The following is a 9,204-nucleotide window of genomic DNA, read 5'->3' on the forward strand; positions in this document are numbered from 1 at the left end:
CTGCTTACCTCTCGGGATGCCATGACATTGGAATGATGACTTCATTGCCCAGACTATAGTGTTAGAAGCGTCTTCACTACATTCGACAGAGCTGCTTTCCCCTGTGTATTTTTCACTTGAGTGTAACAGGTGTCGAGGCTTCATTATGCTTAATACAGGCATGCACTTGCACTTTCATGAACTTTTCACACACCACAGAAGTCTCACAGCAGTGCTCATACTTCAAGGTTCAATGCACGACTATTATAAGAAAAATCCGTAAATGCACTCATTGTTTGACTAGTCATTTCAAAGTCTAAACTTATAGGTTCTATTTGCTTCGCTGTCGAGAATAAAATGAACCGTGTGACAGTTCCTTCCGGTTAAAAAAGTAGTTCCTGTCTCATCAAATACGGCTGCAATGAACATTGTTCTTAATTCTGTTATATATCCTTATATTTAAGGGGGTTTGTTTTTTATATCTTTATCTTCCTATAAGTATTTTTGTGTTATTGATAAATATGCAGACTCGTTCCCTGTGCTATTTCTGGTGTTCTTCCGCAAAGTATGATTCGAGAGTGAAGTGACCTTGCCAGTGTCAAACGTGCTTCTTGAACTTAGTGTATAACCAACTAGTGTATAATCAGAGTAATTCATCGTCTTGTACGTCATTAAGACTCATCAAAACAGGCTGCAACGAAACAGTGGTGACTGAATTACCATAACGTGAAACAGTAGCAAGAGGTTGTCTCTTTAGTGAGTGAGGGAATCATTTCCATTAACCACCTGCGCGGAGAATCTCAATGGCTTCCGAAGGTAATGTCATTCATTTCTTTTTTGTCAAAAATTTGCTGTGCCTCTTTTAGTTACCTAGAAACATTAGGCCAACGTTTGCCATATTATGTAAGGCATCTTCAATTTGCTTAAGATGACTGCTTGCTAAAACTATACCTTTTGTTCTCTGCGGTAATTTTATTTTTAGTTCAGCGATACACTCACGTCCGATACTACAGAGAACGTTTGCCATTCATTATAGGGCTACAGATTAAGCGTAGCCTGTATATAAAGCGCTGAATACGTTACGGCAGTTCAGGGGGGAGGTTATTGTTTACATATACAGTAGTGGTGAATGGCGCAATTTATGTGGGAAGGTTTGGCGTGCTGCTGATAGGTGTAACGTTCGCAGCTGTGGAAGCCTTGGACTGCACTTTGGTTCATGCGCTGAGTATGAGTGTTGCCGTGACAACCGTGTTGCCTTTTTCTGGAGCCATCAAATGTGTGAAGAATTACTAGTTTATATACTTAATATATATATATATATATATATATATATATATATATATATATATATATATATATATATATATATAGCTCCGTAGGTATATATAGTGTCTGTGCACCTCACGCGGTGCGCAGTAGGCATTACTTAAGGTTCTTTGCAGTGTAACTGCGAGGTTTCCCTCCTGTTAGGCTACACCTTTTAAGATTCTTACATGCAGTTTTCTTTTCAGCGCCAAATGACCTCATAGGTCTCAGCGCTTGGCCTTCGGCCTAAATTGTATATTCTCTCTCTCTCTCTCTCTCTCTCTCTCTCTCTCTCTCTCTCTCTCTAGTATATATATACATATATATGTGTGTGTGAATTTTATCCCTTATAAATGAATGTTTTTATATTCACAAATATTACGTGACCAGTATTATACGAGTATATCAAATTCACTATTCCTCATGAATAACTTTCACATAAAGGGGATTATAATTGATAAGTGCTTCGTCATGAACAAGACTTTTTAGGCTACATTGGAAAGAGGTAAACGATTTTTCTGGCTTTATTCAATGTATCATATATAAAGTTGCCCCTATGTTTGTATGTATATTTTATATTTGTAACTTCCATTGTAACTTATGTATTCTAAGCTGTTTCACCAATCTAGACAAAATTTCTCAGTGGCCATCATTTGACCAACATAAGATAATAGGATAGGTTTCAGAACCCTTTCCCCTTCCCCTCCCCCTCCCTTTGTAACTTATGTGGTAACAACCTGACCGATCTAGACAAAATTTGGCATGTGGCCGTCATTTGGTCCAGCTTAGATAATAGGGTAGGTTTAAAAATGTACCCAACCCCCCCCCTCCCCCCCCTTCTTTTTTGTAACTTATGTGGTAACTGCCTGACCATCGAGACAAAATCTGGCACATGGACATCATTTAACCCACTTAGATAATATGGTAGGTTTCAAAACTGTACCCCCTTCCCTTCCCCCTTCCCCTTCCCCCTCCCCCTCCCCTTCCCCCCTCTTTTGTGACTTATGTGGTAACCGCTTGACTAATCTAGACAAAATCTTGCATCTGGCTATCATTTTCCCCCACTTAGATAATAGCAGGGTAGGTTTTCAAACGACAGTACCCCTCCCTCCTCCCCTCCCCTTCCCCCTTCCCTCCCCTCCTCCTCCCCCATCTTTTGTACTGTATCCCTGCTGACCGATCTAGACAAAATTTGGCATGTGGCCATCATTTGACCCAACTGGATAATGGGTAGGTTTCAAAGCTGTACCCCCTTCCCCCTCCCCTTCCCCTCCCAGCTTCCCCTCTTTTGTAACTTATGTGGTAACTGTTTGACTGATCTAGACAAAATCTGGCATCTGGATATCATTTGATCAACTTAGATAATAGGGTAGGTTTTCAAATGTAACCCCTTCCCCTTCCCCTTCCCCCTTCCCCCCTCCCCCCTTCCCCCTTCCTCCTTCCCCCTCCATTTGTAACTTATGTGATAACTGGACCGTCTAGACAAAATTGGGCATGGCCATCATTTGACCCCACTCAGATAATTGGGTGTCGTTTCAAAGCTGTGACCCCTTTCCCCTGGATGGGGGAAATCCCCTCCCCTCCCCTCCCCCCCCCTTCCCTAAAAAGGAGTCCCCCCTTCCCCCCCCTTTTGTGTTATGTGGCAACTGTTGACTTCTAGACAAAACCTGGCACATGGATATCATTTGAAATGGACTCAGATAATAAGGTGGAGTTCAAAGCTGTAAGTTCCCCTCCCTTCCCCCTCCCTCCCCTAAAATAAGTCCTCCCCTTCCCAGCCTTTGGGACTTAATGGTAAGTGGTCTGCTACTGATCTAGACAAAATCTGGCACATGGCCATCATTTGACCCAACTAAGATAATAGGGTGGTTTCAAACCTATACCCCTTCCTTCCCTTCCCCTTCCCCTTCCCTCCCCCCCCTTCCCCTAAATTGACCGATCTAGACAAAATCTGGATAAATGGGATATCATTTGATCCAACTTAGATAAATGGGGTAGTTATTTCAAATCCCCTAAAACCCTTCCCCCTTCCATTTGTAACTTATGTGGTAACTGCTTGACAGCAATCTAGACAAAATCATTTTGACACATGGCCATCATTTGACCCAACTAAGATAATATGGTAGGTTTCAAAGCCTGTACCCCAAAGCTTCCCCCTTTCCTTTCCCTTCCCCTTCCCCTTCCCTTCCCCTTCCCCCTTCCCCCTTCCCCCTTTTGGGACTTATGTCTAACTGCTTGACCGATCTAGACAAAACTGGCATGTGGATATCATTTGATCCAACTTAGATAATGGGGTAGATTTCAAAGCCATACCCCCCCCCCTCCCTTCCCCTTCCCTTCCCCCCCCCTTCCCTTTGTAACTTATGTACTTATGTGGTAACTGCTTGACTGATCTAGACAAAATCTGGCACATGGCCATCATTTACCCCACTTAGATAATAGGGTAGGTTTCAAAGCTGTACCCCCTTCCCCTTCCCCTTCCCCTTCCCCCCTCTTTTGTAACTTATGTGGTAACTGCTTGACCGATCTAGACAAAACTTGGCATGTGGATATCATTTTCCAACTTAGATAATGGGGTAGATTTCAAACCCCCTTCCCCCCCCTTCCCCCTTCCATTTGTAACTTTTGGGACTATGTAACTGCTTGATCGATCTAGACAAAGTTTGGCATGTGGATATCATTTGATCCAACTTAGATAATGGGGTAGATTTCAAATCCATTTCAAGCCCCTTCCCCCCTTCCCTTTGGTAACTTATGTGGCAACCAATTGACTGATCTAGACAAAATTTGGCATGTGGATATCATTTGATACAACTTAGATAATGGGGTAGTAGATTTCAAATCCCTACCCCTTCCCCTTCCCCCCCTTTCCCCCTTTGGGACTTAAGTTGTAACTGATTGACTGATCTAGACAAAATTTGGCACATGGCCATCATTTGACCCAACTTAGATAATATGGTAGGTTTCAAATCCATACCCCTTCCCCTTCCTTCCCCTTCCCCCTCCCCTTTCCATTTGTAACTTATATGGTAAACAATTTACCTCTCTAGACAAAATTTGGCAGTGGCCATCATTTGACCCAGCTTAGATAGTAGGGTAGGTTACAAACCAGTACCTTTTCCCTTTCCCTTCCCCTCCCCCTTCCCCCCCTTTGTTTGGGACTTATGTGGTAACTGCTAAACTGATCTAGACAAAATTTGGTACATGGCCATCATTTGACCCAACGTAAATAATAGGGTAGGTTTCAAACCTGTACCCCCTTCCTTCCCCCCCCTTCCCCTCCCCCCCCCCCCCCCCCCCCCCCTCTTTGGGACTTATGTGGTAACTGGAGGTGACCGATCTAGACAAAATTTGGCACGTGGCCATCAGTAGACCGAACATAGATAATAGGATAGGTTTCAAAAGGTACCCCCATTCTCCCCCTTGTAAGCCAACTCTACGGGTTCATCATACCTCATTCTATGTTCTCGACACCATAGAAATAGGCTATATTATCGAAAATGCTTTTCTTTCCTGTGATTAATAATTGTGTATCAACGTTTGTGTTTAGGTTTAGTGGGGGTGCGCTTAGGTTTAGAGAGGGATAGTTTAGGTTCAAAGGGTGTGTTTAGGTTTATTGGGGTCCCTGTGTTTAGGTTTAGTGTACCTGCCCCCCCCTAGTGGGGAGTGTGTTTAGGTTTAGTTGTGGGTAAATGGGACAGTCACCATTTAGTAATAGCTGGATAAAATGGACAATCACTACAGTAATTCCTGGATAGTTAGGAGAGTCATGCACATTAATATCCCCTGAATAAAGTGACAGACAGTACCCCCTTCCCCCCCTTCCCTGTCCCTTAATATCTGGATAAATGGGACTGTAATCACAGTAATATCTGGATAAAGTGGACAGTTGCCATCAGCAATAACATGGATAAAAAGGACAGACAGAACAGTAATGCATATATAATTTCGGACAGTCACTGCAGTAACACATGAAGGACAGTCACCATAGTAATGTCTAAAAAATGGACAGTCATCACAGTAGTACCTGGATAAAAGGGACAGTATAGTACATAATAAATTAGATAATAGGGTCAGGCCCAGTACAGTAATACCTGGATAAATGGGACAGTCACTTCAGTAATACCTGGATAAAAAGGACAGTCACCACAGTAATGTCTGGATAGAAATTTGGACAGTCAGCATAGTAATACCTAGATAAAAGGGGCAGTCAGCATAGTAATACCCATAAATTCCCAGTCATTACAGTAACTATTTTGATAAATGGGACAGTCACCAAAAATATCTGGAAAATTTGGACAGTCAGTACAGTAATACCTGGATAAATGGGACAGTTTCAAACAGTAATTTATGGATAAATTGACAGCCAGTACCCCTTATACCTGGATAAAGGGACAATCACCACAGTAATCCTTGGATATTGGGTCACCAGTAGTAATATCTAGATAAATGGGACAATTTTACTGGGCATATTTGGATAAAATGGAAATGTTAATACAGTAATTTCTGGATAAAAGGGACAGTCACCACAGTAATGCCTGGATAAATGGGACAGCCACCAATCTTGTAAAATTTGGATTAAAGGGAGAGTAATACCTGGGTAAAAGGAAGTTTCAAACAAGGAGGTGCTGGAAAATTTTCTGAGTTCTCAAGAGTTTTCCCAGGCAGCAATGTCAAGTTGGTAAAATTGTGTTTATCTAGACAGAAGGTGTGTATATATATATCATTTAAGTATATAGGTAACAATATTTTATGATGGTTCCTATTTATAATAAATGTTTAAATAAAAATATAGGTAAAAGTACATATTGAATTGACAGTACCATTAAATGTTGTAATATATTGTCCAATTAGAAATTGTATGTCAGGTATTCTCAAGACATGGATAACTTTCCTGCCTCATGAACAAGGTTTGTGTTTGGTTTAGTCATGGAAATGTCAGGTTCTGGTTAAGTAGTAAGTAGGTGCGTTTTCTTTCTGGAGGGTGGAGTCCCAGGTTGTGAAGGGATTAGTTATCACACAAATGAACATTAGATAAAATGTCTTCACTGAAGACTCTGTGGAAAGTCTTCAGAAGACTTTTTGGTTAATGATAAAAGTGATTAAGACTGTGAACATTGCTGTTTGGATAAATGGGACAGGAACCATTTTAGATTCCCAAACTGTAGATTGTTTCTTTCATTTAACATATGTATAATGGACTTTTTCAGAATTTAATACATTGGGATTTGTAGGTTATGAGTGACATTCACCACAGTAATTCCCATATCTTTATTTTTATGCATATTTTGTTTAACAAGGGTTCTATTTGACTTCTTCAGATGTTTTGCTGAGGAAGAGGTGAAATGACTCATTGGGAATATACTAGACTATGACTTATTTTGACCTGTTGTGGGATACCTGGATAAAGGAATAATTAGTTAGATATAATGGACTTTAATATGTCTGATCGGTTGGTGAACATTAGTATTCCATTTTATAAACCTCTTGTTTCTTGCAATACAGTTATGTTAGATTTTTGTCAAATTATTTTGGGTAAAGCGTGTTTAAGGTAGACCTGAGAAGAGAGAGAGAGAGAGAGGAAGTGAGAGATAAGAGAGAGAGAGAGAGACCAGTGTGAAGATTTAAATGGGATGTCATTACATCAATACCAATAGATGGGACTTCTCGACTTTGTAGAAAAATGTAAGCAGTTAAATTCCATTTCCCCACTGTGTAACATATGTATACATATATATATATATAATATATATATATATATATATATAATATATATATATATATATATATATATATATATATATATATATATATATATATATATATATATATATATGAATGGATGTACATTTGTATGTGTGTGTGTATGTTCCACATACATTCTGAAACACATTGATTAATTTCAACCAAACTCAGTATACATATGACTTACTATCTCGATAATCCACTATAGGGGTAAGACATCACTAGCATAAAGGACACCAAAAGGTTTATGGAAATTTCCCTGAAATGGGGCTGGTTCTAAAAGTGAAACAAGTTTATGCCTGTAGACCTAGTAACTGTACGATTTATCATATTAATTTGTAATACTTTATGACTTACTATCTGGAAAAGAATACTGTGGGAGTAAGACATATTAGCACCAAAGGGTTAAAAATTTTTGCTTCATATCAGAGAGAGGGATTGTTCTCACTAGAGAGTAGGGGATGTGAGGAGAATAAAGAGGAAAGAGACCCCTTGGGAGAAAGAGAGAGAAGAAAGGGAGGGAATGAGAGAAAGGAAGATGGACAGGAAGTGAGAGAGAGGAGAGATTCCCTAGAGAATAGAGAGAGATGAGAGAGATAGAGGAAGTGAGAGAGAGAGAGAAAGAATTTGTCATATAAAGAAAGATGGAAAGAGTCAGGGAGGGTTGGAGAGAGAGAGAAAGAGAGTGATAGAAAAACGAGAGATATGAATGTGTACTCAGATCAAAGTGAGAGGGGGGATAGAAGAGAGAGAGAGTTTATCAGATGTCATAAGTTTTCCTATAGTGCCAGGTTTCAGGAACAGTGTATATATATACTATAGGATATATATATATATATATATATATATATATATATATATATATATATATATATATATATATATATATATATATATATTACGGAAGTATAATATATGCATTTCATACAATGCTTTAAACGTGTGATGAAAAGATTTTTGGGCGAGATGGTACTGACCGAGCTGTCAGTTATAAAATATTTGTATTCATGCAAATAGTTTGATAAATCAGGCTCTATATATGTAATTTTAGCAATATTGGCGGTCAGGTGATCTTAAAGAGTTATGTATATATCTTTATATTACTTTGATAAGATTATATAAAATCTTAAATAAGAACCTGAGTTTGATCAATTCATTATTTCAAGAACTGCAAAGTTGTCCAACCATAGTTAAAAGGTAATGGGTCCAGGCTTTAAAAATAGAGTCCAAATCTCTGTTTTTATGGGAGGAAATTGAATATGATTTTTACCATGAATTCACATCATTAAACTTTCCTGAACTGGTGTGGAAATATGTTATTCATACCTCTTTATATTGTAATTTTGTCATGTTACAATATCTTAGCTAGATATTTTACAAAATTATTTTACCATTTGCATTTCAAGATACTTTAAATTCTATTATGTTTAATTCTTTTGATTTTTAACATTGGAATTACAGTGTGGTAAATTTTTTTTGGACATGACTTTTAGTTAAAATTTAGGAGTATGTAGATTTTGCTAGATGCAAACTAATGAGACTTTACATCAAACCAGTGCTTTGCATAAGAAGTATTGAAGAATAATATTTATTATTGCATTTTAATCTTTGCTTTGTTTTATTCAAATTTGTTTATCTGTTTGAATTATAAACCTATTTTTATTGTGTTTCTGAAAATAGTCCCATTTAGCTTTGAAAAACTTAATTTTTAGGGTTGATGAGCTTTATGAAACGATGAGATAAGTCAAAGAGAAGAGAAAAACATGGTTTAGAGAGATGGACGACAAAAATCCTGTGTTCATGGGTGAAAGATTCATCATCTTTTGAAGGTCGATTAAAAGATCAATTTACGTACCATCTAAAACAATGTTGATCTGTTCCTTGAAATGGAAATGATGATATATATGTATATAAATATATATATATATATGAAAGAAATAGTATATGTGGGTTTATATATATATTATATGTATATATATATATATAACCCTATATATATATCTCTATCTATATATATCATTATATTCTATATATAAATATATATTTTATATTTAATATAAATGGAAGGATAATTATATATATATATGGGTATATATACATACACAACAGACCAGGAGAGAATGAAAGAAGATATGAAATTAAACATAAGATTAAAGGTTAATTAGGAAAAAGGAA

At 37.8% G+C, this 9,204-nt stretch overlaps 1 long non-coding RNA gene across 1 annotated transcript in view; it reads left to right on the top strand.

Moving 5' to 3' along the window:
* Positions 1-534: 534 nt before the first annotated feature.
* The window catches only part of LOC136840645 (uncharacterized), a 229,781-nt gene continuing 221,111 nt past the window's right edge, over positions 535-9,204 (top strand). Inside the window, exon 1 of the long non-coding RNA XR_010853694.1 lies at positions 535-795. This is a non-coding gene — a long non-coding RNA (uncharacterized lncRNA). The remainder of the gene's footprint in view (positions 796-9,204) is intronic.

Source organism: Macrobrachium rosenbergii, chromosome 8 (assembly GCF_040412425.1).
Source record: "Macrobrachium rosenbergii isolate ZJJX-2024 chromosome 8, ASM4041242v1, whole genome shotgun sequence".
Lineage (NCBI taxonomy): Eukaryota > Metazoa > Arthropoda > Malacostraca > Decapoda > Palaemonidae > Macrobrachium > Macrobrachium rosenbergii.